We start from the raw sequence: 27,581 nt of genomic DNA, 5'->3' as shown, positions 1-27,581 counted from the left end.
TGACAAAACAAATAAACAAACAGAAACTGTTTTCTTTTGGTTGAAATTTTTCCTGTGGTCCATTTGAAATATAAGATTCTGAGACAGCAGTCACTGGGTGGGTGGATGGGGGAGTAGAGTGGGGTTGGTTTGAAGTTTCTTGAACCATGAAAAGTTTGATCTTTTATTGAACTCAGGACCTTGCTAGTCCTCTCAACTCTGAAAATCATTAGAAAGTTAAAAGGTATCTCATTTCCAGAAAACATGAATTTAATGGGAAGCCAATCTGTTCCTGACTCTAGGTGAATTAGCATAATGCCAAAAAGGAGTTCTTGGCCCAGTTTTTGGAGGAGTGGGGGGGAAGGGAATGATTCTGTTTCCAGATCTTTTCCTTCTCCCTGCTTTAGTTTATCCTTCCAATCTACTGGTCTGGGAAACACCTTGTTCTACCATTTTAGACTCACCCTCTGCTACCTGTACATCAGATAAAGGGCCTTTACCCACAGGTGGAGACCAGAAGTCTCGGGTCAAGGTTGGGGAAGGAACTTTGCTCTAAGATGTGGAAATCCTATAGAATTTTCTCTGAGAAGTGCTGCTCAAATTCTCTATGAGTTCATCAGCTTCCTTTGTGAAAATGGAGGAACAGTTCCTCTGACAAAGATTTGAACACACTTTCCCCTGACCTAACTAATATAGAAGGTTAGGTTGATCATTGGTTGTCATGTGGATGCTACTTTGCCCAGACCACAGCATCAAGGCTGTCAACTGGATTACCCAATAAATGGTAGGTCCAGTTTGGGAGGTGCAGGGGGATATGGACAATCCATTCATCATTCATAGTTCCATCCTACCTCAGTTCATTGAATAAAGAAGTTCTTAACCAAATTGTAACAATCTGGTGAAACCTGTGGATTCTGTCTTGGAATTATTTTTAAATAACTGAAGAATTGTTAAATTTCAGTCATTGCTTAGTGAAAATCAAGATCTAATTCCCCCTCCCCCCACCTAAGTTCATAGATCCTCTGAAATCTCCCCACACATTGCCTTATTTTGGTATACTGAGTTGCCCCAGGGGAGACTGCTTTGTTGTAGGCCATCAATTAATAAACATAAATTTATTGAATTCTTGATAAGCTACAATAGGCACCTGCACTAGCGCTTGACTCTTAGACATATTTGATCTGAATAACCTAGTACTATAGATTCTGGAGAGTAAAAGACAAAAATGAGGTAATCTTTGTTGCCAGGGAGCTACTCATAGAACTACCCATTAAATTAAGGATGAGGGAATTGAATTTCACCAAAGGGGCAGAACTAATCTTAACTACCAATTAGTAAATTTGATTTTGGCAATCACCCAAGGAAGGGGCGGGGCAGAGTATAAGAAAGAAGGTTGGGCTTAGAACTTTCAGGTTTAGAAACTTAGATAGAAGGTAGTAACTGCAAGAAGTGGTTCATAGCTTTTACCAAACTGCCAAAGGGGCTCATGACACAAAAATCTTAAAACTCTCATACTCAAAGGTCTTGGTTGGGACAGAACTGGTAGTGATGAATGGACTCTGTATGTCTCTTCACCCCTCCCAAACTGGATCTACCATTTATTGGGGAAAGTCAACTGATGTTGTAGTCTGAGAAAAGTGGCATGCTCATGATAACCAGGCTAAAAACACTAGGGCATGCCTGACAAACTAAAATTTAGGGATGATAACTAGGGTATCATTATAGGGAAGCAGATTCTAGCAGCCTTGTCAACCTATATCCATCTCAGATCAGAGGCAGGAGAGACTGTCCTAGTGTCCAACCCAAAGAGAGTAAGGCAGCTGACTCCACAGACTAAAACTAAAAGACTGTCACCATATACAACATGGAAACAAAGTAAAGACTGACGGAGTGCTATCTGTGGGGTGGGGGTGGGGGGGAGGGAAGCAAGATTGGGGGAAAACTGTAAAACTCAAATAATATCTTTAATAAAAATTAAAAAAAAGAAAAAAAAAAGAATTGTCACCACAAAGGAGTGAGCTAGGAAGAACCAGGGTCTGCCTCTGTTTACATTTTATGGAAGCCTAGAGTTAGCATTTAAGACTTCTTGTGATCTTTCACCTTCCCTCTTGGTTATTTTTCATTTTTATTTTTAGTTTTAGTTTTTGCAAGGCAATGGGGTTAAGTGATTTGCCCAAGGCCACACAGCTAGGCAATTATTAAGTGTCTGAGGTCAGATTTGAACTCAGGTACTCCTGACTCCAGAGCTGGTGCTCTATTCACTCCACCACCTAGCAGCTCCCCCACCCCTGGTTATTTTAAGCCTGAATCAAAAACCCTAAAAGATGATACTTGTATTTCAGACCCATCAGGATAGAAGAGAAGATGGAAAACCTGTATTTTTTTCTCCTAAGAAATCTGGAACAGATGATGGTGGCCTTGGCTTTCTTTGAATCGAGAGCCAGACAGAAAACCATTGGCTCAGAAGGGTCCCCACCAACTCTCTACCAGTAGGAACCCTAGCCCCAGCCCATGGTAAGACAAGCTATCCCAGAGGAGGGGGTCAACTAATTTTATCAGTGTTGCTGCTATTTTTATTTTTTTTTTTTTTACCATGGCTCAATCTTATAGATTGAGAGCTATAAGGAATGTCAAAGGTCATTTTGTTCATTTCCCTCATTCTACGTATGTTTAAAGAGTTGCCCAGGATTAAGTGACTCAGCCAAAGTCACACTAGTAGTAACTTAACGTATGGGTTTTTAGTTCAGTTTGATGTTTGGCAAATTCATCGCCTTTTCAGATCAGCTTAATCATGATAATTTTGGTATATATTTGAAAGGAACAAGTAAATTTGCAGTTTTATATATAATAATTTATCTTATTGTACTATGTTATAAAATACTTTATCCTATAAATTAAAATTAAAAAAAAATTAAGGAAACAGCATTATCATGTTTCTCTGCTCTTATACCAACAGAAGAGGTGGCATGCTAGCTGAAATGTTTCTTGCTATGATCCTAACCCTAACACAAGGGATTAATAAATGAATAATTGCATTTACATTGGACATTAGGGTACCCAGGACCCTTCCAAAGAATAAATCTATATCCTACAAAATTGTTAATGAAATCAGGTGAAAATAAATATTGAGGCCAACTTGAGATAAGCTGCCAAGGGGTGAACATATAGCTTAAGGCAAGGTGTGTGTCTGGAGATAGGTTGGGGGTTTGCTTTGATGTGTTAGGGAGATGAGCACTGGCCTGATTATGCCCATATGGCTTTGTTTGTTTTTAGCACCAACTGACCAAGACATGCCACTCTTCTTGGCTGTCTGCCTCCCTGAGTCAGTTTAGAAGCCTTCCTCACCCCAGGTTATAGCCAGGGGTGATTATCTCTATTAGCATATCCCAGAATATAGCTCTTTTGACCTTTATCACCAGGCAGCAAGGAAAATACATTATTTGGCTTCCACAGGTCTTTCGTACAATGAGCAATTTTCAAGGTCTATAGAGAGGCAGAAGGGGGTGGCAGATTAGGGCATGAAAAGGAAACTTCTGTCCTGGTTGAGAAATTGAGGATGCATTTAGGTGGTAAAGTAAGGAGACATCTTTGCTAAAACAAGTAAAAGACTTTTTTTTAAAAATCATTTCTCTCTGAGGGAAGCAGAGTAACAAAGAACCAAACATTCATTATACCCCTCTCTGTCCTGACTCCCTCTCCAACTTTCATATCTGCTTGGTTATCAAGTCTAGTTTATTTGCCTTAGAAGCATCTCCATGTCTATCATTGATGCTCTGGGCATGCCAACACGAAATGAAACCATCCCTGTCCTCAAGTAGCTTACATTTGATTTTTTTTTTCTTTTTAAGTTTTTGTAAGGCAAATGGGGTTAAAGTGGCTCGCCCAAGGCCACACAGCTAAGTAATTATTAAGTGTCTGAGGTCGGATTTGAACTCAGGTACTCCTGACTCCAGGTTCTGGTGCTCCATCTGCTACGCCACCTAGCTGCCCCTAGCTTACATTCAATTTTAGGAAACAACATTTATACACATAAATTCAAAATATATACAAAGTCAATACCAGGTAAAGTTGTGGGGGAAAGCCCTAGAAGCCGGGAGATAATAAGGAAAGGTTTCCAGCAGGGAGTGATATTTAATTAGAACTTCTAGGGGTGGGAATGAGGAAGGAGTACATTTCAGGAATTAGGGATGACTTTGAAAAGATACCAAGTTAAAAACCAGAAAGTCATATGGGCAGCTAGCTCTAGGAACTTTGTGACCCTAGGAAAGTCGCATATTCTGTCTGCCTCAGTTTCTTTATCTGTAACAAATAGCCATTTTGGCTGGACTATTGAGTATGTTAATAGAAATAATGGCCAGAGCCAGATTGTGAAGGATGTGTATGTTTGTATTTGATTTTAATTGCTATCTGGAACACTTGAAGATTCTTGAGCAAAGGAATGATGTGGTCAGACTTGTATTTCAGGAATATCATTCCAGCATCTATCTGAATTGATTGAAGAGGCACACAATAAGGATGCTCCGGCAATCATCCATGCATAAAAGGATTGGATTCTGAACTGGACAGGAGTGGAAAGAAGGGCATGGATTCAGGGGAAAGATAGAAGGACAATCAATAAAATGTGGTAATTATTTGGATATGGGGTTATGGTAAATAAAAGTGAGGACTCAAGGATGACTTAAAGATTACAAACCTGGGAGTCTTGGAGGAACCCTCACAGAAATAGGGAAGTTGGGAATTATTTTAATAAGCAATCATCCAATCCAATACCTCCCATTTTGCAGATAAGGTCAAGAGAGAGGAAATGAATTACTCAAGCTTACATAGGTAGTAAGCAAAAGGGCCAGGACTAAGGTCCAAATCTTCTGTCTTCTAGTCCAGTGCCCTTTCCCTTTCATCTTCCCTGTTTCCTGTAATAACAGTTTAAGTTTATCTAACACATACTAAAGTTTGCAGTGTCACTTGATCTTTACAATAACTGTGTAAGGTTCTATTATTTTCTTCCATCTGACAAATAAAGAGGCAGAGACCTGGAAGGGTTAAATGATTTATCCATATCTACAAAGCTAGTGTCAAAGGCAGGGTGTGAACTTGGGTCTTAATACTTCATTTACAACAACAGACTTTTGCTTTTTGATTCCTTTGCATCAAGTTGGAACTTTTCTGCCAGACTTTAAAGTTTTATTAGTCTTTTTGTTTTTATACCATAATTCTTTCCCTTTAACATCCCTCCTCTCTAGCCCTGAACCTTTCATTATAATAAAGAATAGCATTTAAATACCATCTGATGTAGTCACTATTTCTCACAGCAGTACATAGATTTAACACCCTCACATTTTCCTCTTCCCTGTTTTTCACTGAAAGGAGGAAGGTCAATTTCCTTACCAGTTCTCTAGGACCAAGACTTCCTTATAATTTATTAGACAGCTTTTCTCAGTCCTGTTTACATTATCATTGTCATGGTGAGTTGGCCTTTTTTACTGTACATCATTTCATTAAAGTTTTTCAATATTTCTCTGATTTCCTCATATTTATTTCTTTAAAAAATAAATGATATATGTGATTTCATTAATAAAGTAAGTCCTTGATTAGATATTTGAGGTATCAATGCAGGCAATTTCTTTGTAATTTAATCTTAGAATTGCTTGCAGATACTAAGACTTTGAAACTCAGAGAGAGGTTAGTAGATTTGCCTGAACATGTCACAGACGGGAGTTGAACCCTGTGTTTTCTTGGCTGGGCGGTCATTTCTCCATCTACCACACCATATCACTTCTTAGTGTAATTATATTTCATTATATCCACATACCACATCTTGCCCTTTATAATATACCATGATGGTAGGTGGGCATTAGCAGAGGAGTTTAAAAGGCCCAGGTTCAAGTTAGAGTTCTGACATTTATAAACCAAGTAATCTTGGTTAAGCATTTCAATGCCCTGAGTCATTTTTGAATATAAAATGACTTTGTACATTGTGAAGCACTAGATGAGTGAATGGTTGCTAAGATTAATATTAATAATAATACTACTGGGGATTACTTTAAGTTACTGAAGTATCATAAAAAAAATTGTTACATTCACTATATTGTTTTTACTGAGGAAAAAAATAGACTCCAACTAGATTTGACAAAGCAACTTTCCTTCTCTGATTTTAACATATAACAAATTTCATTTTGCAAATGAGTAAAAAAAATAGGATTTATGAGAATTTGTAAAAAAAAATACAACATGAAATAATTTTAATCTACTACTTATAGCAATTTTTTTTAGGTTTTTGCAAGGCAAATGGAGTTAAGTGGCTTGCCCAAGGCCACACAGCTAGGTAATTATTAAGTGTCTGAGACTGGATTTGAACCCAGGTACTCCTGACTCCAAGGCCGGTGTTTTATCCACTGTGCCCCCTAGCCACCCCAGCAAATATTTTTAAAAGTAATTCAGTGCTGTGTTCTTAGTTTTCAGAAAATATCCTTTACTAAATGTGACTTGTCATTTTAAAACTGATGCATAGAAAACTAAAAATGGCTCATATCCCTTGGCAAAAATAGAAACCAACAGTTATTATGTAGCATGTATATGTGCATGAACAGAGAAAAGGAATCAGAAACTTTCAAACATGCTCAATTCCCAGTTTTTCTCCCAGGCAATTGCATTTAACCTTTGAGATTTTCTGCATCTTTTTCCTTCTATTTTGGAAAGGAGCTAATTCAACTGATATAGTCCTGCCAAAGACCCAAACTTCATAAACCATAGCAATTAAATGTCACTGAGCACACACAGAACAGTATTGTGGGTTTTATTTGGCTATATATGTTTAAAATTTTTATACCTTGTATTTTTCTTCAATTTTCATATATCATTAAAACCAAACAATCAATCAACAAGTATTTATTAAGTGCTACTGGATACAAGTGCAAAGAATGAAACAATCCCTATTCCAAGCAGCTTTACATAAGCTTTAGGGAAGGTGGCACACTGGATAGATTGGTACACAAGTCCTGGAGTCTGATTTGAGGTCAGACCTGTATTAGTTGGGTGACCCTGGACAAGTCACTTAACCTTAAATGCCTCAAAAAAAAAAAGACCCCAAGACTGCTAGTGGATAGAGAGCCAAGCCAGGAAAAACAAAGATAGTTCAAGCTCTACCTCTAACATACTAGTTATATGACCCTGAGCAAGTCACTTAATCTTTCTAGGTCTCCAAGGTGCTCTAGGATCTGCAGTGCAAGAGCTTTAGTTTCTGAAAAGGTGAAAATCTAGCTTAAAAAAAGAAGCCTGCAATCCTTGGACTCTTTCTGTCCTTTAATAGAAATAGGAAGTTGCTTTAATGACTGAAGATTTCTATTTAGCCTGTTTCCCCCCCAAGTTTACACAGATAAATAAAAATTTGAGCTCTGTGATCCCATCTGTTTTCAGTGGCTAGTAGCGATGCTAGAATGAAAGCTTTGGTGTCTTGACTATTATTTTAAAAGAGCAGGGATTTAATGAGAATCTATCAGGAGTTCAGCATTTTCCAGACAGAGATGGCCTCTGATCTCAAGGAATTTATAATATAGTCAGGGAGATGACTATTAACATAGATGTAGGAAATAAAGAATAAGGGGCAGCATGCATCAAGTGGTAACAGCTGTACTACAGATCTGAAAATAAATTACTGGATATTCAAGTGGTTGGAGAAGGGTCATATATGGAAAAAAAAAGAGAATTTGAGATGATCCTGGAAGGAAGTAGAGGGGAAATAACACATGTGAAGGCATGGGGGTGGAAATAAAGTAGTTTGAATGGGGAAAGGCAGTTTTGATCAAATTGACTAATTTTAACCTTAGAGAGAAAAGAAATTAGATAGGTAGATCTTAAAAATCAAGCAATAAGATTTTACTAAGCACCTGGTATTAGAATGTGAGTTACTTAAAAGGGCTGTTTTTTGTTGTTGTTGTTTTTAAATCTGAAGTCAGTAGCTGTGTGACCTTGGGAGAGTCATTTAACCTCAAAAAAAGACCCCAAGACTGATAGTGGATAGAGATCCAAGTCAGAGGCAGGAAGATAGATTTGAAATTTGTATCTCCAGTATTTAAGTACCATTAAAGAATTGATTTGCTAGATATGGTGTCTTAAGGATATAAATCCAAAAATAAGTCAGTCCCTGCCATCATCAGATTATATGTTATTGGAGAATGAAGGGAATTTAGACATGATATGAGAGGAAATGGAAAGTTGCTATAGATTCTTGAACAGGGATGTGATATAGCAAAAGATGTATTTTAGGATAAGTCACTCTGGCATTACTATGTATAATGGATTTCAAGGGCGAAAGTTTTGAGTCAGGAAGACAATGAATGATAAGTCTGGAGAAGGGTGAGGCAGTAGAATGGAAAGGAAGGAAGCAAGTCTGAAAGCTGTTTTACAGAAAGAACCGATGAATTTATAATTAACATTTCAGAAGTGGAAATGGATTTTTAAGGTTATTTAATTCCAGTTCCATAATTTACTTATATATTAGATTGTATGGTAGGGCTGGAAAGGGGCTTAAGGATGATATTGTTCAATTTCTTCAATTTGCAGATAAGGAAATTGGGATATGAAAGACAAAAGAGAAGTCAAAGATAAAACTAAAGTTTTTTTTGTGTGTGTGTGGAGAGACTGGGTATGGTGTTACTGAGAAGAGGGAAACTGGGAAGGAGAATTGACTTTAGGGAAAATGATGATGTTACATATAAATGAAGACATCTTTTTCAAAGATGAAGGCATGCCCTACCTTGGGGCAGGCGTGAGGAAGAGGCAAATTAAAAAAGTTAAGAGGGTAGGTGCAATTTTGAAGGAATGAGTTTATAGGGAGAAAAGGGACAAAGAAAAAGAAATTGGGAAAAGCTAGTTAGGGACTGAGGGAATAAATGTCACTAAAAATGGACAGGAATTCATAGGCAATAACCATTTCTAAAGGATCTACAATGTGCTCATGTTAATACCATAAAGACAGTGCCTGTCTGGGAGGTGTTTACAATCTAATGAGGGAAAGACTAAACACATAAAAGAAAGCTGAAAAGGGGACTGGGGGAGACTTATGAAGGAAGGAAAAGGGCATGGTATGGGACAAAAAAAGACAAAATGGGTGAGCCAAATGGGGAATGAGAAGATGTCTGAAGAGATATCAGTCCTATTCTCCTTAAATGGAGAGATTTATGGTTCCATCTTCCAATTAGAGGGGCTGAGGGTACAGAGGAGGTGTGGGTAACAAGGTTGGTTGTTAAAAATAAAGATTAAGAAAAGCTGCTCAGAAGCACAAGAAGCCAGGGTAGCGAGACAGTTACAAAATATTACAGAATGGTTTTGGGAAATAGAAGCTTTAAGAAAATGTTAGAATTCAGAGTTATTAGAATGAAGACAAAGAGAAGGCGAATGCACTTTGGGCAACTCGGGAAGTTGTAGAGTGATAGGAGTTGGATGCTGATTGCAGGGTAGGAATAGGAAGAAAAGAAGCAGACGTAGCCCTCCTTCCAACCCCCTCCCCCCCAAGTTTGAAGAGAAAACAGATGGTAGTTTAAAGGCAATGGGATCCAGCAAAATGTGGACTGCTTATGGCTAGGCGAATGTAGAAATCAAAAGCAGAGCTACAGATTAAAAAGTTAAGATTTTAATGCTGCACAAGAGCACAAAAGGAGAGGCCGAGATGGCAGGAGCACGTCCAGTGGTAGACTGGTTTCATGGGGGGAGACGGCAGGCAGAAGACCCCCGACTCGTTTGTGCTGTATGTTATCGAGTGACCTGTGATGACAGCAATGGTTGCTCTTATCACAAGCGTCTGAGGGGGCATTCTTGTTGGGACTGAAAACGGGGTCCGTGCGAGCCGCAGACTCGTGCTGCTCTCATCCGTCCACTAGCCCCGGGGGTGCCGGTGCTTGGACCCCGATGGCAGCTCCACGTGGGGCCTGTAAGGAAGCCGGTCCTGGTGGGCTCTTCCACTCCAGGAGGGGCACCTGCAATGGAAGCCTTGAAAAAGCAAACAAACGAGACCCCCCCCCCCATCCCCAGAATGCAACTTCGGGGGGGGGCGGCTGGCGGAACCCGGCGGGAGGGCCCCCACGTGCGGCTCTGCCCCGCACTTCTCCCGGCCCGCGGGGCGCACCCCCGCCCGGCCGGGCCCGGGGCCGGGGGGAGGGGCGGCCTCGCGGAGCCCACCGCGTCACAGCCCGGCCGGGGCGGGGCGGCCGAGGAGGCGGCGGCGCCCGGAGAGGTGGAGGAGGAGAAGGGGAGGGGCAGGGGAGGGAGCAGTGCGCATGGGGGAGGGGGCGCCGCCGCCGCGCCGCCAGCTCGGGCTCGGTCCGGCCCGGGAGCGCGGGAGCAGGAGACGCCAGAGGCCTGGGGCCTGGGAGCCGGCGGCCCGGGGGCGAGGCAGCGGCGCGGGCGGCCCGGCCCCTCGGGAGAGCCCGCCTCCGCCGCGGGGGAGCGGCGGCCAGAGCGGCGGCGCGGGGCCGGGAGCGGCCGAGACAAAGAGCGGAGCCTCCGCGGAGCCGGGCCGCCGCGCCCCTCCCGCCCCGCCCCCACCCGAGGTAAGCGCCGGCCGGGCCGGGGGCGCGTGCGGGGCCGCGCGGGCAGCGCCGGAAACTTGGAGTTGTGGCCGGGCGCCCCCTGCCCGCGAGGCGAGGCGCCGGGGGCCGGGCGGGGGGCTCCGTGGCCCGGGGGGCAGCCGCGCCTTCAGCCCCTCCCCCCGGCCGCCGGGGGCTCGCCGGCCTGGCTCCGGCCTCCGGGGCGGCCTCCGGGGGCGGGGGGCCCGGGGACGCCGGGCCGGGAGCGCGCGGACCCCCCTCCCCCCGGGGTCCCGAGCGGACGGGGGCCGCTGCCCGCTCCTGGAAGCGGGGCTTGCCTCGGGCACGGCCCCGCGCCCCGGCGCCGAGCCCCGGCTCAGTAGTTTGAGGTTCTCCAGTTTGTGCGATGCCCGCTGACCCTCGCCTTTGGGGTCTTCAGCACTAACGCGCACCTTTTTTTAATCTGGAAGGATTAAACTCGCAAAACACTTTGATTGGTACATTGTAAAAATGCTGGAGAAGCCGGAGTCCTCGCTGCCAGGTCCCGGGCACCTCAGGTCCCGGGCACCTGACCCGAAGGCGCCAAGCAGCCTCGCAACTACACAGAGCAGTTTCGATGGACGTGCCCGGTGTCCATTTACGGGACTCCTTCCCTTCTCAACTCGGTTATGATTGATCTATCCCATTTTCCAATCATCTAGATGAGAATCGACTTCCAGGTAGTGACAATGAGGCGATGTAGAAGACGATGAATTTGGAATCGGGCATTATTCAGGCAGGTCAGCACTTTTTTCTCCAACTTATTCTTAGAGAGCTGCCCAGAAACACTAAGAGGTTAAAGTGACCGGTGCAGGGGGTCCAAACATAGCTAGCGAACTGGTCCAACCGAATGGCCCTGCCCTTTGCCAACACACCGGATCTCTAGAAACAGTCCGGTTTGCATATGGCCAGCTCCACCATGGCATGGTGACAAGCGACCAGCCACAGACCGCCCGAAAGTTCCAAATGCAGCCCTAAAAATCTTATCTCTGATCTGGCACGCCTTAGGGCAGCCACAATTTTAGTTGAAGAAAAAGTGTTGACCTGCATTCATAATTTATTCCGTCATCTTCAGGGTTTGGTATCTGAATATACAGACTAGGTTTCTGCTGAATTTATCCCTTTCTATAACTTTGCAGGAATTTTTCTCTCTTGCCTTTCTTTGCCTGACTCGATTACTCCATTCTCCACGGCAAGTTAAAGAAATGGGTCTATTAGTTAAACCAGTCATTTCACAGATCTAGTCTCCTATCCCTACCCTTCCAATCTCCAAAACTAGTACCCTGTTTTCATTGGCTAGTTAGGCAATTCTTTATTTATAGAGAAAGGGATAGAAGAGGATTTTTTTCTTGAACTTCGCTGCATGTGGCCAGATTAAAATGTAATTGGGAAATATTTAACAAAATAAAAATACAGTAAAACAGAAAGTTACATTTTAAAACTAAGTTAATATGTGGTCCCCAGAGATCTTTTCTTTATGTGTTAGTGGCCCTGGGCTTCTCTTTGAATTTGACACTAATGAAATCACAGGCCTAATACTTGTCCTTCCTAAAATGCAGTTTATATTAGTCTGAATTTCACCATCTTCTAAGTTTCGGGTCATCGTGTGTTTAGATGAAGGTGCTTAATCACCCTTCTAATTGCAGTATTTGCCCTATGCCAAGCTTCCGAAAAATACTGAACTTCTATATCTATGTGACTGCTAATTTCCAGGAAACAGTCAAAATGATGTAAAAATATCTTCAAGGCATCAGCTAACCATAAGCATTAAGTACAGTGGTTGAATTCTTGAGTGGACATACTGGTGGGTATGTACAGATTGTATATAACCTTTTATGATCCTCTAAGGACTCCTTGATTGCCTTCTACTACCTGAAACCTTTTACTTTAACTCTGTCCTTTGCATTTATGTGATTTTTCTTTGGCTATAGCTCTGCATGATAGGAACATTTTTAATTGGTAAAACTGCAGTGAACATTGGGGGAGAAATGCTGCTTGGGGAGATGGGTCTGTAACTTTAAAAGTGACATTTAATGACTTTATAGTTTATAAGTGTGCTTGCAGGCTCTACTGGGGAGGAGTTGGAAAGTTAAGTTTTTTCTTAAATGAGCTGGAAACTACCCACAGATCACCCCAGCAAGGGAGGAAACTAAAATGTGTTCTTGTTTAGATGGATTTCAAATGGGGCCATCAAATTGTTTCTTTCTGAAATGAGTTATGGAAATACTTCAAAGTTTGATTAAAAGACCTTAACTGCAAATATTTGTGAGACTTTGTGAGACATGCTTGGTAGCCCAGAGACATGAGTTCAGGGCAACTTCAGAGTCATTCAGGGCAAGTCATTTGAACTGGTTTTCAAAGTAAAGCAGCTGGAGTAAGTCAGAGTGGTTTCTTCTTCCTGTATTATTTAGTTGTACAGTTTAAAATTTTAAATCTTTTCTTCTTTGACTTTTTTGATTTTGCATTTTCCTTTCTTTCCCTGAAGTAATAGGCTAATATCTCTGAAGGTGTAGTTATTAACCCTGAGCTAAAAAAGAGTAAAGATAATTTCTAAGCATTTTCTTTGGTTCTGTGATTTTGTTAGTTTAGGGGTATGCCTACCTACACCATTATAAGTCAGCACATTTGATACAACCCATAGATTTAGACAATTGCCAGGAACACCAAAAGGTTAATAATTTACCTAATGAGTTTGTATAATTTGAACTCTGGTCTTCCTGGCACAAGGCCAGTTCACTGTTCTCCATACCACTTTGCTTCACATTTTCACATATGAATTAAATTTGGTTCTTGAAAATGTTTCAATGAAAATGAATGTTTCAGGATTCCTGCTGTGACTGGGTCATAAATGAAAGCTAAAAGTCAATATCAGTACCCAAGGGATGGACATTTTTGACAGATACTTGAGATAGCTGAGCAGAGTATACACATTGCCTCTTTTGTTCTCTTCAATGCTTTTCACGTTGTGAATGCCTAATTAAGATTTAATAAGCTAGTGATCTTTTCTGTCTTGAAAGTCAGCTTTGGAGAGATGATCTGTCAAGAGGACCTGGGTCTCACCTGTTTTGTGACTGGGAAAATCACTTCTTAACCTCTCAGTGCTCTTTAAGCAGCCCTCTAAAACTCTTAAGTCCTAAAACTGTTCCTTATCTTAATTATCAGAGAATTTCTTTCCTAGGGGGTCCCAACACCAAAGAAACCATAGTTCTATTTTTCTTCTCTTCCCACTCCTTCATCTTCCTTCTCTGATCTTCCCCCACACCCCTTTTTGTTTTTGTCTTTGAAAAGTTGTGAAATTCTGAAAGATTCCCATAATATTTGACCCTATGGGGATCAAAATGACTATATATATATATGGTGAAAGGTTTTATAACTCTTAAGGAAGGCTATAATTGTAAATTACTATTTTTTTGTTGATTGTGATGACCAAAGCTTTTTTACATCCACTGTCATTTAGCTGATAAACAACAAAATCTGCAGATGTGAAAGTATTTGTCAATGTTTGATGAGAATTACTATTTTCCTGAATATTGTTTATTTGGCATGACACTAAAATTATTTCTCCAACTTGGAAAAATAAACTTGTAATGACTCAGTGCTAATTGGCTATCATTTATCATTAACATTTGACATTTTAGCACAGCTCAAAGAGATAACTAGCTATAGTGGAAAGCTGTCCTAAGAGATCCTTTCAAAAATCAAGAAATCTTAAAAACTTTTTCCCTTGATTTTTTTTAACTGTCAGTATCTCATTACCTTGTTGACTCTTATCATGTTACTTTTTCCTAAAGAAACTTTCAGCGGCTCCCTTTTTTTTTCCAGTCATACCTGACTGATCCTTTTTTGGGCCTTCTTGGTAAAGATACTGGAATGGTTGACAATTTCCTCTTCCAGATTATTTTACAGATGAGAAACTGAGGCACACAGGTTTAAATGACTTGACTAGGGTCCACACAACTGGTTTTTGAGGACCCCAATTGAACTCGGGTCCTCCTGACTCCAGGGCCAGTAGTTTAGCTGTCACACCACTCAAGGGTCCTGATTTTTCTTTTACTATCAAATATGTCATTGGTGGCTCTTATGACACTTTTTTCCTTAGGAGCTTTCAGTAGTTTCCTTCTTGTTTTGCAGTTACGGCTGACTCTGACATTTCACAGAGATACAGGAACAGTTTGTCTTTTCCTTCTCCAGCCCATTTTACAGATGAGGCAAACAGGGTTCAGTGACTTAGCCAGGGTCACACAGGAAGTAAGTCAATGAGATCAGATTTGAACTCAGGAAGATAAGTCTTCTCTTCCTGCTAGATCTTCTTTCCATGTGCCACCTAGTCCCCCCCCCCCCATGTTTATCGCCTACCAAATGAAACTTGAACTATGTAACTGGTCTCTTAGGTTTCTTTTTGCCAATCCTCATAATGTATCCACTAGTCACTGTTCATGAATAAAAACAAAACTTTGTTCATGCTATTTTTGAATATCTGTCTTTTAAAAAGTCTTTTTATCATTTAAGGTCCAGGACAAATGCTTTTATTTTCTATTAATATTCAAGTGTCTGCTGAATAACATCAGATGATGGATATGTTTATAGGTGACCTTGAGATTTTGTTAAACCATGAGATTTTAGCAAGTATGAAAGCTTGTTTTGGGACCTTGTTTTAAACTGGGATTTTTGCTTAAATTAAGTCTGTATGTATAGTGGAAAAACTCCCCATTTCTTATCGGAGAGTTCTTCTCAGTCATACTGAAAACTTTGTCATGAAAACAAATAAACAAAAAAAAAACCATTTCCGTTGAGTAATGGGTTCGTGGAATGTTTTAGTTGTCAACTGATTAGATTCTTTCTTGAAGTTACCACAGAGTAGGAACATTGGGCAAAACATTTATATTGTGTTACCTTGTTAGAATGTCACCAGTAAGTTTATTATCATCATCTCTTTATCTGTATTTAGTATATTTAAAAGGTGAAGATTTGACAGGATTCTGATCTTAAGTATAGTAAACTCTTAGCTAGCTTGAAAGGGGAAGGTTATTGTTTTAGTTAATCAGTTAAAAATCACATATGTGAGTTAAACCAGGGGCTTAAGTAAGTCAGCCAGGTTTGATTTCATATTTCACCTTTGACTCTGTGACCCTGGGTAACTCACCTGTATGGCACACAGGTATGTCCCATACAAATAAAACTAGCAGTTGAGCAGGTGCTGACCTGTAGTGGTAGAGAAAGGTTTCTTACTAGGTGTTAACCATACCAATAAAATACAGGTATATATATTTAATAAAATCAGAATACAGTCAGCTTTGCACTTAATGTTAAAAATGTACTGAACATAATTTAACCTTTGCCAAACTCAGGAGGCATTTCAAGATTCTGTAGAGCCTTAAGCTAAGTTTTTTTGTCCTTTTTGTTGAAGTGCTGGTTTAAAGGCATACTGCTATCTAAGCAGAAGGTGACAGTGTAACACATATAGGTAAAGCAGCAGTCCCCACCAGTCCTGTTTCACCATGAAAATCAGATGGTGTTCTGAATTTTACCTCTGCAGTTGAAAATAGCTTGTACTTTTTTTTTTCTGTTACCAAGCTTTCTGAATTTACTTCAGGAAATCCTGCTGTTTCCATCAACAGGGATGAGAAGTTGTTCTTTGAGATCAATAACTAGTAAGGGTTATAAATGCAGTTATGACTGTGGTAGGGTCATAGACTCATCCTATATGTTATATAACCAAATGATAGGCTACTTTTGGAATGAACTCTTTTTTTAGAGTGAATAAAATTTTAAACTAGAAAATGTAATTTGATGTTGATGTAATTTATTTTCTCCAGTTTATTCTGTTAAAATCTTGTTTGCATATCAGATGTTATCTGTTGTTGTCTGTTATCTCTCCCATTAGAGTAGGAACATCTATAAAGGCAAGGACTTTATTTGTTTATTTATTTTTGTCTTTCCTAGTACCCCTAGCATTTAGCTCAGTGTATGGGACATATTATAGTTCCTTAATAGATATATGTTGATTCAGCTTTGCTGTTTGAGAAAGAGTGGATTGAAGAATTAAAAAAAACCACATAAATCTGGGTTAGTCAATAGAGATAAGGGATAAGAACTAGAAGTTGTGATTTCTCTAGGACAAGAAATTCTGGAACTACTTGGAGTCTTAAAAAGTTTCCTGGAGAACTGAGAGTGACTTTCCCAGGGTCACATAGTTGGTTTGTATTGGAGGTGGAAGTTGAACTCTCAGGTCTTCCTATTCCCCAGGTTGCCATTGCCAACTCTTGTCATGTTATTTCTCTTGAAACTTTCAGTATCCATTGTTCCTAGTCAAGGACCAATCCAAGTGTTATAAATGAATGAAAAGAAAAACTGCTAGAGTGAAAGAAAATTGTACATTTTATTCACGAACCTTGCAAGATACAGGTACCTCACTCCTAGGCGTGAGGCACGAATTAGTCTTCAAAGTCAGGTAATTTATGGTCTTCAGAAACTTCCCTCCCTCTTGGATGTTCATAGGCTCTCAGAGTTTGAGTTACAATCTAAAAGGTCCACCCATTCCATGATATGCCCCTAATTGAGCCCCCCTCCACATCATATGCTAAAGAACCCCAATCGACACAGGGGGTGTGTGGGTTAATATTCATTTACCTAATTGCACAAACTCAGTAGCATTAGGTCAAGATATCTAGGTGGTTTAGTATCCCTGGAATGGAATTAGGAAAATTCTTCCAGTCTTGTGATTGGCTGGGCCATTCCCCCCTTTGTAATGGATTCCCTAAGGGCTCCCCTCCACACCCTGTGAAGACCCAACACCCTACATTTCTCACAGCAGGTAACTAAAGGGACCAAATCCTGCTTAGGTTGTGAGGTCTGACATTGAAAGTGAAATAAATGACTTTAGACAAAACTTGAATCAGTAAGACTTGCAACTTTATGATTATGACTTCAAATCTTGGAATCAATCTTCAGTTTCTTCGCATTGCTTTTTCTTTATTGTATTAAAAATAGAAATACTAAAGTGTAATGAGCAGCTTGCTACATAATTTGTTTTGTGACTGTCCTCTTTTCCCCTCAATCCAATGACTTTATCTCAGTCCTAATCCTCTTACTTCTTTCCTACATTCAACACAAGCTGACTCTCAGTGCACTCTTTTCTGTTAACTTCTTTGACCCTTTCCCTGGTTGTGTGTGTGTGTGTGTGTGTGTGTGTGTGTGTGTGTGTGTCTGTCCCTGTCCCTGTCCCCTTAATGTTGGAATTTCTCAACTTTTTGTCTTCAATTTAGCAATTTTTTATTAGCAATTTAGCAATACTTTAAGGGTATTCCATGAAGAATGCTAAATTCTGGGTCAAATTTAAATTTTTGCTCAATCAATGATTTATAATGCTAGGGCCCTGAACAGGATTGAACAGGATAATTTATACATATAAGTATATACACATGTATATATGGATAAATATAAAATAAACCGAGTGAAGTTTAGAGAGAAAGGGCGCTAACCTTTCAGGAGAATGGGGAACTAGGAAAGGCTTCATGTGTCACTTGAACCAATAATAATAATAATAATAATAATAATAATAATAATAATAATAATAATAATAATTGTCCTTCATTCTTAAAAAAGACCACAACATCAGGCAAAGTGATGCCATGACAAGCAGGTGAGTTGGATTTGAGTAAAAGGGAGTGCTGTGTTAAGTCATCAGCCTCACATTCTCCTCCAGAACTAACTGAATACAGGGCCAGATATAAGTCAGGACACCCTGGACTTGAGGCAGTCAGGGTTAAGTGAGTTGCCCAAGGTCACCCACTAGTCAAATGTCTGAGGCTGAATTTGAACTCCCATCCTCCTGATTCCAAGACCAATGCTCTATCCACTGTACCACCTAGCAGCTAGGGGCAGCTAGGTAGATAGAACACTAGCCCTGGAGTCAGGAGAACCTAATTCAGCCTCAGATACTTATTAACTTGAACTGCACCTTGAAGGAAATGAGGGATCCTTTGAGGTGAGGATGGAGAGTCTTCCCTACATTAGTGGATAGATGGAGAACCATGTAAAAAAGGAAAAGAAAGGACAGTTTGGATCCTAGGTGCCCAGTGGGTTGAATGCTTGGAGTCAGGAAGATCTGAGTTAAAATTTGAGCTTAGACATTTACTAGTTGGGTGACCCTGTTGGTCTCAGTTTCGTCCTTGTTTAATGAACTGGAGAAGGCAGTGGCAAACCATTCTAGATTCTTTGTTAAAAAACCCCAAAGGGAGTCATGAAGTGTTGGACATGACTGAAGAACAACTATATCAGAGAGGAGATAGAGTCTAGAATTGGAATAGTAGTTGTGTGTGGATGGGGAATAGTAGTTGTGAATGGAAAGGGGGCCTGAGGAGAAAGAAGTTTAAAAAAAAAGTTCAGAGTTTGGTAAGGAGAATAATATATAATGAGGTTGGGTCTGGTTCTTTGGGCTTTAAAAGTCAATCTCAAAGTTTATGTATTATCCTTGAGGCTGTTGTGAGCCCCTGGGGTTTGAGTAGGGAGTGACTGGTTGGATCCCTCCTTGGGGAAAGTCTGACTTTGTGGAGGATGGTGCTGGTAAAAAGTGATAGCATCAGTTGAAAGGGGTTTAATTTGAAAGCTGTAAAGGTTTCTAGAATGGACATCATCTAGCAATTAATTGACTATGTGGGGACATCTAGGTGGTAAAGTGGACACTGGGCTCTTGATTTCAGAGGACCTGAGTTCACATGGGGACACTGACTGTGGTTGTGTGACCCTGGGCAAGTCACTTAATCCCAATTGTTTGGGGTGGGGGAGGAGATTGGATAGGTGAAATGAGGAAGAGAGGGAAGGGAGTTGCTTGGGTAAAGCTGAGAGCCTGGAAGAATAGTAAAACTACAATATAGAAATAGGGAAGCATAATGATATCTTATAGATTTCTCATTGAATTCACAGTCTATTAGGAAGAAATAACATGCAAAATGATTATGATTAAAACACTTTCTCTTGCCCCAATTTATTCAATCCCCCCAGGACTGAAAGTTTGGACTCACAAGTTCCTCCATTTACCTAGTAGCTGAGTTCTTTCATATCTGAATCCATAGTGTCTCTTGCATTTTCCTCTATACCTTATTTTTGCTTCTACCTTATTATTATTAGTAGTGTTAATAGCTTCCCTGCTAATCTATTTTATGCATGGTTTGCAGATTGACTTTGCTTAAGCATAGATGTAATTGGATCCTCACCTCCTCTGCAGGCATTTTCCTAGGTGTCCCCCCCCCCCCCCATGCCTGGAATGCTCTTCCTCCTCCTCTCTGCCTCCTGGCTTCTTTCTAGTCTAGGCAAAATTACACCTTCTACAGGAAGTTTTTGCCTATCTTTCTAGTGCTTTCCTTCTGCTTTTTTTACAGTTTCTCATATATATATATATATATATATATATATATATATATATATATATGTATATATGTATATATATGTATATATATACATATATGTATTATATAACATAATTAACTGTATATTGTCTCCTCCATTAGATTGGAAGCTCCTTGAAAATAGGAACTGTATTTTGCCTTTATGTTTGAGGTACTCAGTATATGCCATAGACACATTTAATAAATGTTTACTGAGTGACTGAACTCTTTTCAGTGCCCTTAGGAGCTTTCTGTTCTGTTATCTACAGGAAAAATCCTAAACTTGGCTTCCTTCAACCTTTCCAACCATATCTCACAACCTTTCCCCTAGTATATCTTGTTCCTCTATTATTCTTTGTTCCTAAGGAAGGACAACTTCTTGTCTTTACCTGGGCTGTTCCTCCTTATCCTTTAATATAACCTAGCCCAAAATACCATTTTTTCCATGATTTCTTCCCAGGTCTTACCCGTGTGGATAAGTAACTCCTTATCATCCAGAGGTGATATCTTCCTTTTCTCCTGGTGATTTTTCAGCTACCTTCCTTAGTTCACTTGGACATGTAGTTAATTTGTGTGTATATTTCATGTTTCCTGGAAATTCAGTAAGTTCCATGAGGACCTTGTTCTTTGGTTTTTCCCACAGTGCCTGCCACATGGGACTGTACATTTTTGGTAACTGGTAAATAATGTGTGAATGTACAAATAAACCAAAAATCTAGACAAGTATTTAGAAGGAAAACAATGGTTAAAAACACCAAGGTTGTGTATATAGAGCTTTTTAATTAGAAGTTGATTATTGATTCTTCATTGAAAGGAGGAACCACTGTTAGAACAATATGTATTGCCTTGTTTCAAATAGTACACAGTGGATCCTGATGTCTTTTTTGGGGAGTTTAAATTTAGCCTTTGTTTAAAAAGTTCATGTTTCCCCATCAGATGTTACCTAGAAAAGCAGTTTGGAAGCTATAATTATTTTAAAATTCCAGGCAGTTTGTGAATTAGTGTTTCATGTTAAACCATCATATTTTTTTCTGAGTTTGTAATGACTCAAAGGGACATAGTTACAGTTTTGTATATATTCATACTATTTTAACGTGAAAGGTACCTGACTTTTGAAATTCTACCTATCTTTGAAGACTCACCTCAAGTAGTCCCATTTTCAGGCAGGTTTTTCTGGTAACCCAGAAATTTTTTCTGTCTTTTGACTCTTTGAGGTGATTAAAATCAGTTTTCTACTATAGTTATTAGGGGGCAGCTCCATGGCGCCATAGAGTGTCAGGCCTGGAATCAGGCTCATCTTCCTCAGTTTGAATCTGGCTTTACTAGCTGTATGAACCTGGGTACATCACTTTACCTTGTTTGTAAAATGAGTTGGAGAAGGAAATGGCAAACGATACCAGTATCTTTGCTAAGAAAACTCCAAATGGAGCCAAGAAGCGTCAGACACGACTGAAATGACTGAACTGTCATGAAAGCTGTATTATTAGAATAAAAGCCTTAAAAGAGGTATCAAATTCCCAGCAGCAAAGTTCTGTAAATGAGACCTAAATCAGATTAAAATGTAATCGAGAAGTATTTGGCAAAATAAATAAAAATACAGTAAAGATCATTTGTGGTTTTCTAAGTCATTAGGCAAGTCAGTAGGGATTCTTAGCTTTTTGAGTTTGACTCCATTGATCTAGTCTTACTCTCTCTTTTTACACATTGAGGAGATTGAAGCCCAGAAGTGACAGAGGGGAGACATGAAAAAATCATATAGGTTAGTCAGTATTCAAACTCAGTTCCTGGTACCTCCAAGTTTGGCCCTCTTTTTCATCATAGTACTGTGTGAATGTCATATACCTCTACTATCTTTTTTTCCTTAGGTTTTTGCAAGGCAATGGGGTTAAGTGGCTTGCCCAAGGCCACACAGCTAGGTAATTATTAAGTGTCTGAGACCGGATTTGAACCCAGGTACTCCTGACTCCAGGGCCGGTGCTCTATCCACTGTGCCACTTAGCTGCCCCTCTACTATCTATTAAGTTCGATGAAGGCCTAAGTCCTATTATGGGGAATTATAGGTACCTCTAGCCTTAAATCTTAGAAATTATTTCAGGCAGCTTGCTCATTTTTACAGATGGAGAAACTCAGTTTCAGAGAGGTAAAGGTCCCACTAGGTCTATTGTAAACTTTATATTTTAGTTAATAGTATATGTTAAATAAATTTTTTTGAATGGAATAATGAGATGAGGTCCTTTTCTGTAATTAAATAATTTTAGAATATTAAGCATGAGATTGAACAAAAAAAGGTAAATAGCTGTGAAAACAATTTTTTGACATAAGATGAATGTGTATTAGCTTCTTTATTTTCTGAAATGGGGAATTGGAGTTACTATTTTAAATTTTGTGATGCTGAATTATTCTAAAGCCTATGTCTGCTATATGTTTTAAATTTGACCGACTTAAAGATAGAAATGCTAAATAAAATTTGTTTGAGATAAAACCTTATTAATATAGAAGCCCCCTAAAATAGAAGAAAAAATCATGTTCAGTCCATTAAGATTAAATTTGAGAAATATTTATGGACTTTTACAATAATTGAAAATTATAAATTGAAATATGTAGGCATTTTACATTTTTCTATAAGATTTTATTTATTTTGAGTTTTACATTCCCCCCTCCCCCAATCTTCCTGCCCTCCCCCCAGAAGGTAGTCTGTTAATCTTTATAATGTTTCCATGGTATATATTGATCGAAGTTGAATGTGATGAGAGAGAAATCATATCCTTAAGGAAGAAAAATAAAGTATAAGAGATAACAGAATTACATAGTAAGATAATGTTTTTTTTTTTCTAAATTAAAGATAATAGTCTTTGTTCAAACTCCATGATTCTTTCTCTGGATACCCCAAAATTATCCCTGATTGTTGCACTGATGGAATGAGCATGAGCAAGTCCATCAAGGTTGATCATCACCCCTATGTTGCTGTAAGGGTGTACAATGTTCTTCTGGTTCTGCTCATCTTGCTCAGCATCACTTCATGCAAATTCTTCCATGCTTCCCTGATTTCCCATCCCTCCTAGTTTCTAATAGAACAATAGTGTTCCATGATATACACATACCACAATTTGTTAAGCCATTCCCCCAATGGAAGGACATTTACTTAATTTCCAGTTCTTTGCCACCATAAACAGGGCCGGTATGAACATTTTTGTACAAGTGATGTTTTTACCCTTTTTCATCTAAAATTTACATTTTTAAAGTTGTAATTGAGATTTTAGTTGACCTTTAGCTATCTAAAGTTTGAAATTTGGTGTCTCTTATCCTTTTCATGGTTATGTCCCTGGTTCTACATTTCTAGTATATGAGAGATATATCAATTAAATGGCCTGGTGAAATGTGCAAGATACAAAGATGGGGGGGGGGGCAGCTCTGACCCTGGAGCCAGGAGGACCTGAGCTCAGATGTAGCCTTAGAACTTAATAATTACCTAGCTGTGTGACCCTGGGCAAGTCACTTAACCTCATTGCCTTGCAAAAACAAAATAAAAAAAGAAAATGAGTGAAGGGTGGCTATAAAAGCTTGGAAGTTTGGAAACGACTTGAAAATTGACTGTACAAACACACATACCTGTATGTTTATGGCCTTTCACTAATGTAATTTGCCTTAGTTTTGTAGGATTGTGCAAGTTCATTGGTTTTCTTGCTCTCCTACTTTGTGTCAGAGTAATTGTTTAACTTATTCCAGGGTGTGTAATATATTTTCAATTGTTTCATTATTTTAATGTGAGCTTAACATGAGTATGTCCTTTGTTGCTGTCTCACGTCATGCAGTCAGAGTAGGTTGCCCAGTTGTAAACTTGTCCTGCCTTTCTTGTGTCTTTTTTATTAGTCTGTGAATGCTCAGTCAGCTAGGTAGCATGGTGGATAGAGGGCCAGGTCTGAAATCAGGAAGACCTGAGTTCAAATGAGTCCCATTCACTAACTAGTTTTGTGACCCTTGGTGAGACACTTAATCTTGTATGCAAACTCTCTTCAAGCATTTATGCCCCTGGTACTATAGCTACTGGGGCAGCTTTATGTAGTGCTGCGTTCAGAGTCAGGAAGACTCCTCTCCCTGAGTGGAAGCCCAGCCTCACACACTTATTAGCTATGTGATCCTGAGCAAGTCGCTTAACTTTTATGCCTCAGTTTCCTCATCTGTAAAATGAGCTGGAGAAGGAAATGTCAAACCACTGTAGTATCTTTGTTGGAAAACCCCAAATGCAGTCACAAAGAGTCAGACACAACTAAAACTCCTCAATAACAAATACTGCCTCCACTACTTACAGTTAAATTTGCAAATGGAATAAAGTTTTGGGGTTCCATCATATAAAGGACATTTTATCCCTATTGCTCTTATATTGGTTGAACTCTAAAGAAAGGGGTCGTTTTCTGGTGGAGTTTAGATAAGTGAAATAAGACTTGTGTGAGGTTTTGTAGTTATTGTTGTTGGTTTTTAGTCATATGTTTTCAACATCTCTAGAAGACCACTGGAATTTGGAAGGGTAGAACAATTAAGTTTATAACTGGATAGTCAGTCATTGGAAAAAGATGGCAGTCAAAAGTAAGACAGAGGAACTCTTTAAAGGCAACCCAACAGACATTTTAAATCACAAAGGATAATGGTTTTCTGCAAAGAATATGTCCTAGGTCTTGTAATACTGTTCTTAACAATTCTGGCCCCATAGTTGAGGGAATCAACAAATGTTTTAATTACATGACTTGTCCCAGATAGCAAAACTAGTCATTCTTTCTGATGATCTTGCCAATTTGTTCATTTTTACAATCATAATCTTTTTAACAAACTGTGTCCCTGCTTCAAGCCCTTTTTATTTTTAAAGTATTGGGCTCATAAGTGAGCCAAAATGATCTGACCCCCTCTTCCCATTTTCTTTTGAATGATTGAAGCTGGTTGGGTAGCATTGACACAGAATTAGTAAAGCCTGGAACTAACCCTCAGATTCCTCTTACAGGGGTGAAGTAGATTGGTGCATAGCAAATGATTTTAGAGACAGTGTTTCAGAAGGGAACTGAATGTCTTGCTGACCTTTTGGAAGGGGCAGAAATTGCATGGGTGAAATTGGTCTATCAGCTACAGAAATGAATCCATCTTTTCCAATTTTTAGGGACCTTCTGGTTTTCCTCATTTTTCTTGACTAGTTTTATATTTCTTGTCTGTCCTCAAAGCATTCTCTTGACAGCATGATTTTTCTCCAGTTTTTCCCCATCTTTTTTCATTACCTCTCATTGCACAGTCGTCCCTTTGTATTCAACTGTTGCCTCTTTCCCACATTTCCGATGTTTATAAAAATCTCCTGTACTTTGGTCAAGGTAATTGGTACCAGTTCCTTTTCTTTTTGCTATATTTATAATTCTGTGGATCAAAAGATAAGATTCAGTGAAGACTTCATAGGAATTTTCTGTCACATTCTCTCTCTATTTCAAAATTGAAATTTGGTAATAGGACAATCTTATTTTTATGGGGAGTCTTTCCTGCTTGGATTGTTTTTGTTGAAGTAACCCTGATAAACCTGGTCTGCTTCCTTAAGTTTAAGTTGTGTGGGGTGGCTAGGTGGCGTAGTAGATAAAGCACCAGCCTTGGAGTCAAGAGTACCTGGGTTCAAATCCGGTCTCAGACACTTAATAATTACCTAGCTGTGTGGCCTTGGGCAAGCCACTTAACCCCATTTGCCTTGCCAAAAACCTAAAAAAAAAAAGTTTAAGTTGTGATACCTACTATGTTTCAGCTAGGAAAACTGGTTTCTCATTCTAATAATAGATTGCATTTTCATTGGCTTCTTTGATAGACTAGTCCCTCCCCTGGAGTAAAGGAAGAAAAAAAATGATTTCCTTGAAGAAAGTTCTAATTTGAAGCTGATTTGTAGATAGCCAGTAGCCCAATGCTTGGATTAGGGTGCCTCTGTTTAGTAGTATTCTCTTGGGTCAGGAAGTGGAAGCAAACCCATTTTGAAAATCTAAATATTTCTATAAGGGGAAACATCAGGTTAATTTTTGATATCTAGAGCTGAGATTGAAATTTCAGCCCCAGTATTTAGAAGTGTACACAGTGACTATAATTACGCTTCATTAAACCTTTTGAATTACCAACATGGGTACTCTTCTACATAGCTGACCTTTTAGTAATTAAAATCCTTTCATCCCTATGTTTTTTTATGTCCTTAAGATAATGGAAAAATTGTCCCTGTTTACAAATGTTGTACTTGTGTATATTTATATACCTATAACATTAAATCCATGAAGATGAAAATTTCTTTACCAAAATTAATTAGATCATATTTCTTAATATGAAACCAAGTTAACTCTAAGGATTGTGTGTACTTTCATATTTATTGAATTCAACAAATATTGGTTGTACAAACATATAAAACACTTGTGCACGAGCATTCCAACTAAAGGCAGAAATTTGACTGAAAACGTCAGTAACCACTCACAAGGAGATAATTTGAGGGGTATAAATGGATCACTTTTTATATTTGCCTTGTTTCCTTTTTCCATGAATACAACCATCTGTGTGCTCATCCTGGAAGCTCCACAGTTGACAATTGTTTATGGGTTATGGATTTTTTACTTTTTTTTTTGTTGTTGCTACTAAAGATTGTAATATTCTAGTTCCAACTTAACTCTGTGTGTGTGTGTATTAGCTGGTCATATCTTCAGACCTTTAAATTTCTTCTCTTGAAAAAGGATGAAAATAAAATTTCTAGGGGAGAGAAAATAAAAGTGCTATACTCTTGAGAAAACTAAAATTGAAATTATTATTTGTATTTTAGTGTTTGTTTTTAGATGTTTGTTTTTAGTGAATAATATTTAGGGTAGTCGAGCTATGATCTTGTTCTTTCTCTCCCCCCCCCCCTTCAGAAATGTTGTCTTTTTTGTTTCCTAGAATTTTAGGGACTACTACATGAGATATGGGAGATAAGACATTGGGATTGGAGTTGAAAGACTTGGATTCTAGTACATGTGGTCTTGAAAACCATAATTATTGCTCCTTGTGGTAGAACATTGCTTGTGATCTTATTTTGAAATGAGAGAGCTGTTTAGAGTTAGAAACCTAGGTTCCAATCTACAATCTGTCAGTCACTAACCAATGGTTAGACTTTGGACAAATCATTCTATCCTGAGAGTAGGTAGGCACTGTCTTTTGTTTCTCTTTGTATCCTAGCACTTAGCATGGTATCTTACAGATAAAAGACACTTAATAAATAACTGACTTAATCTTAGTGTACCTGTTTAGAGCTCATATATAAAAAGAGAGAGTTGTCTAAATCTCTGTGACTTCTTACAGCTCTTACATACATTCTAGTTCTTTGGCTTTGATTTAATGTTATTTCAAAATGATTTTTGGTTTCACCTCTCATTTGTTTCATTTCAGAATTTCTTACAGCTTCTTTTTTTATTCAACCTCTATTCCATTCTTGAATTGTTTTCAAAGAAAAAATTAAAAGCTCACAGAGAATCTAGATCTCAGTTGATTCTGAGTCTATAAACCATTTCCATCAAGACCCTTCTTTAATGCTTGCTAAATTGAATTTGGATGAAATTATATTTCTATTAATTTTAAAATGTCATTGTGAGAGTTTTGTAGCTAGTTTACATTTCAATTTCAGATGATTTGT

The 27,581-nt window shown here is 39.1% G+C and overlaps 1 protein-coding gene across 9 annotated transcripts in view; it reads left to right on the top strand.

Annotated features, from left to right (window-relative positions):
* The window catches only part of NCK2 (NCK adaptor protein 2), a 236,150-nt gene that overhangs the window by 32,357 nt on the left and 176,212 nt on the right, over positions 1-27,581 (top strand). For 5 of the 9 annotated variants that reach the window (XM_074192182.1, XM_074192178.1, XM_074192181.1 and 2 more), the window contains exon 2: positions 2,322-2,493. The exons of 2 other annotated variants lie outside the window; for them this stretch is intronic. The gene's annotated coding sequence lies outside the window, so the exon portion shown is untranslated. Of the gene's footprint in view, positions 1-2,321; positions 2,494-10,326; positions 10,524-10,921; positions 11,279-27,581 lie in introns of those variants that run through there. 2 more of the 9 variants (XM_074192183.1, XM_074192184.1) reach the window with 2 other exon arrangements.

This window comes from Macrotis lagotis, chromosome 6, assembly GCF_037893015.1.
Source record: "Macrotis lagotis isolate mMagLag1 chromosome 6, bilby.v1.9.chrom.fasta, whole genome shotgun sequence".
Classification (NCBI taxonomy): domain Eukaryota; kingdom Metazoa; phylum Chordata; class Mammalia; order Peramelemorphia; family Peramelidae; genus Macrotis; species Macrotis lagotis.
The sequence above is the reverse complement of the archived record's forward strand: the minus strand, read 5'-3'. Positions and strand labels throughout refer to the sequence as shown.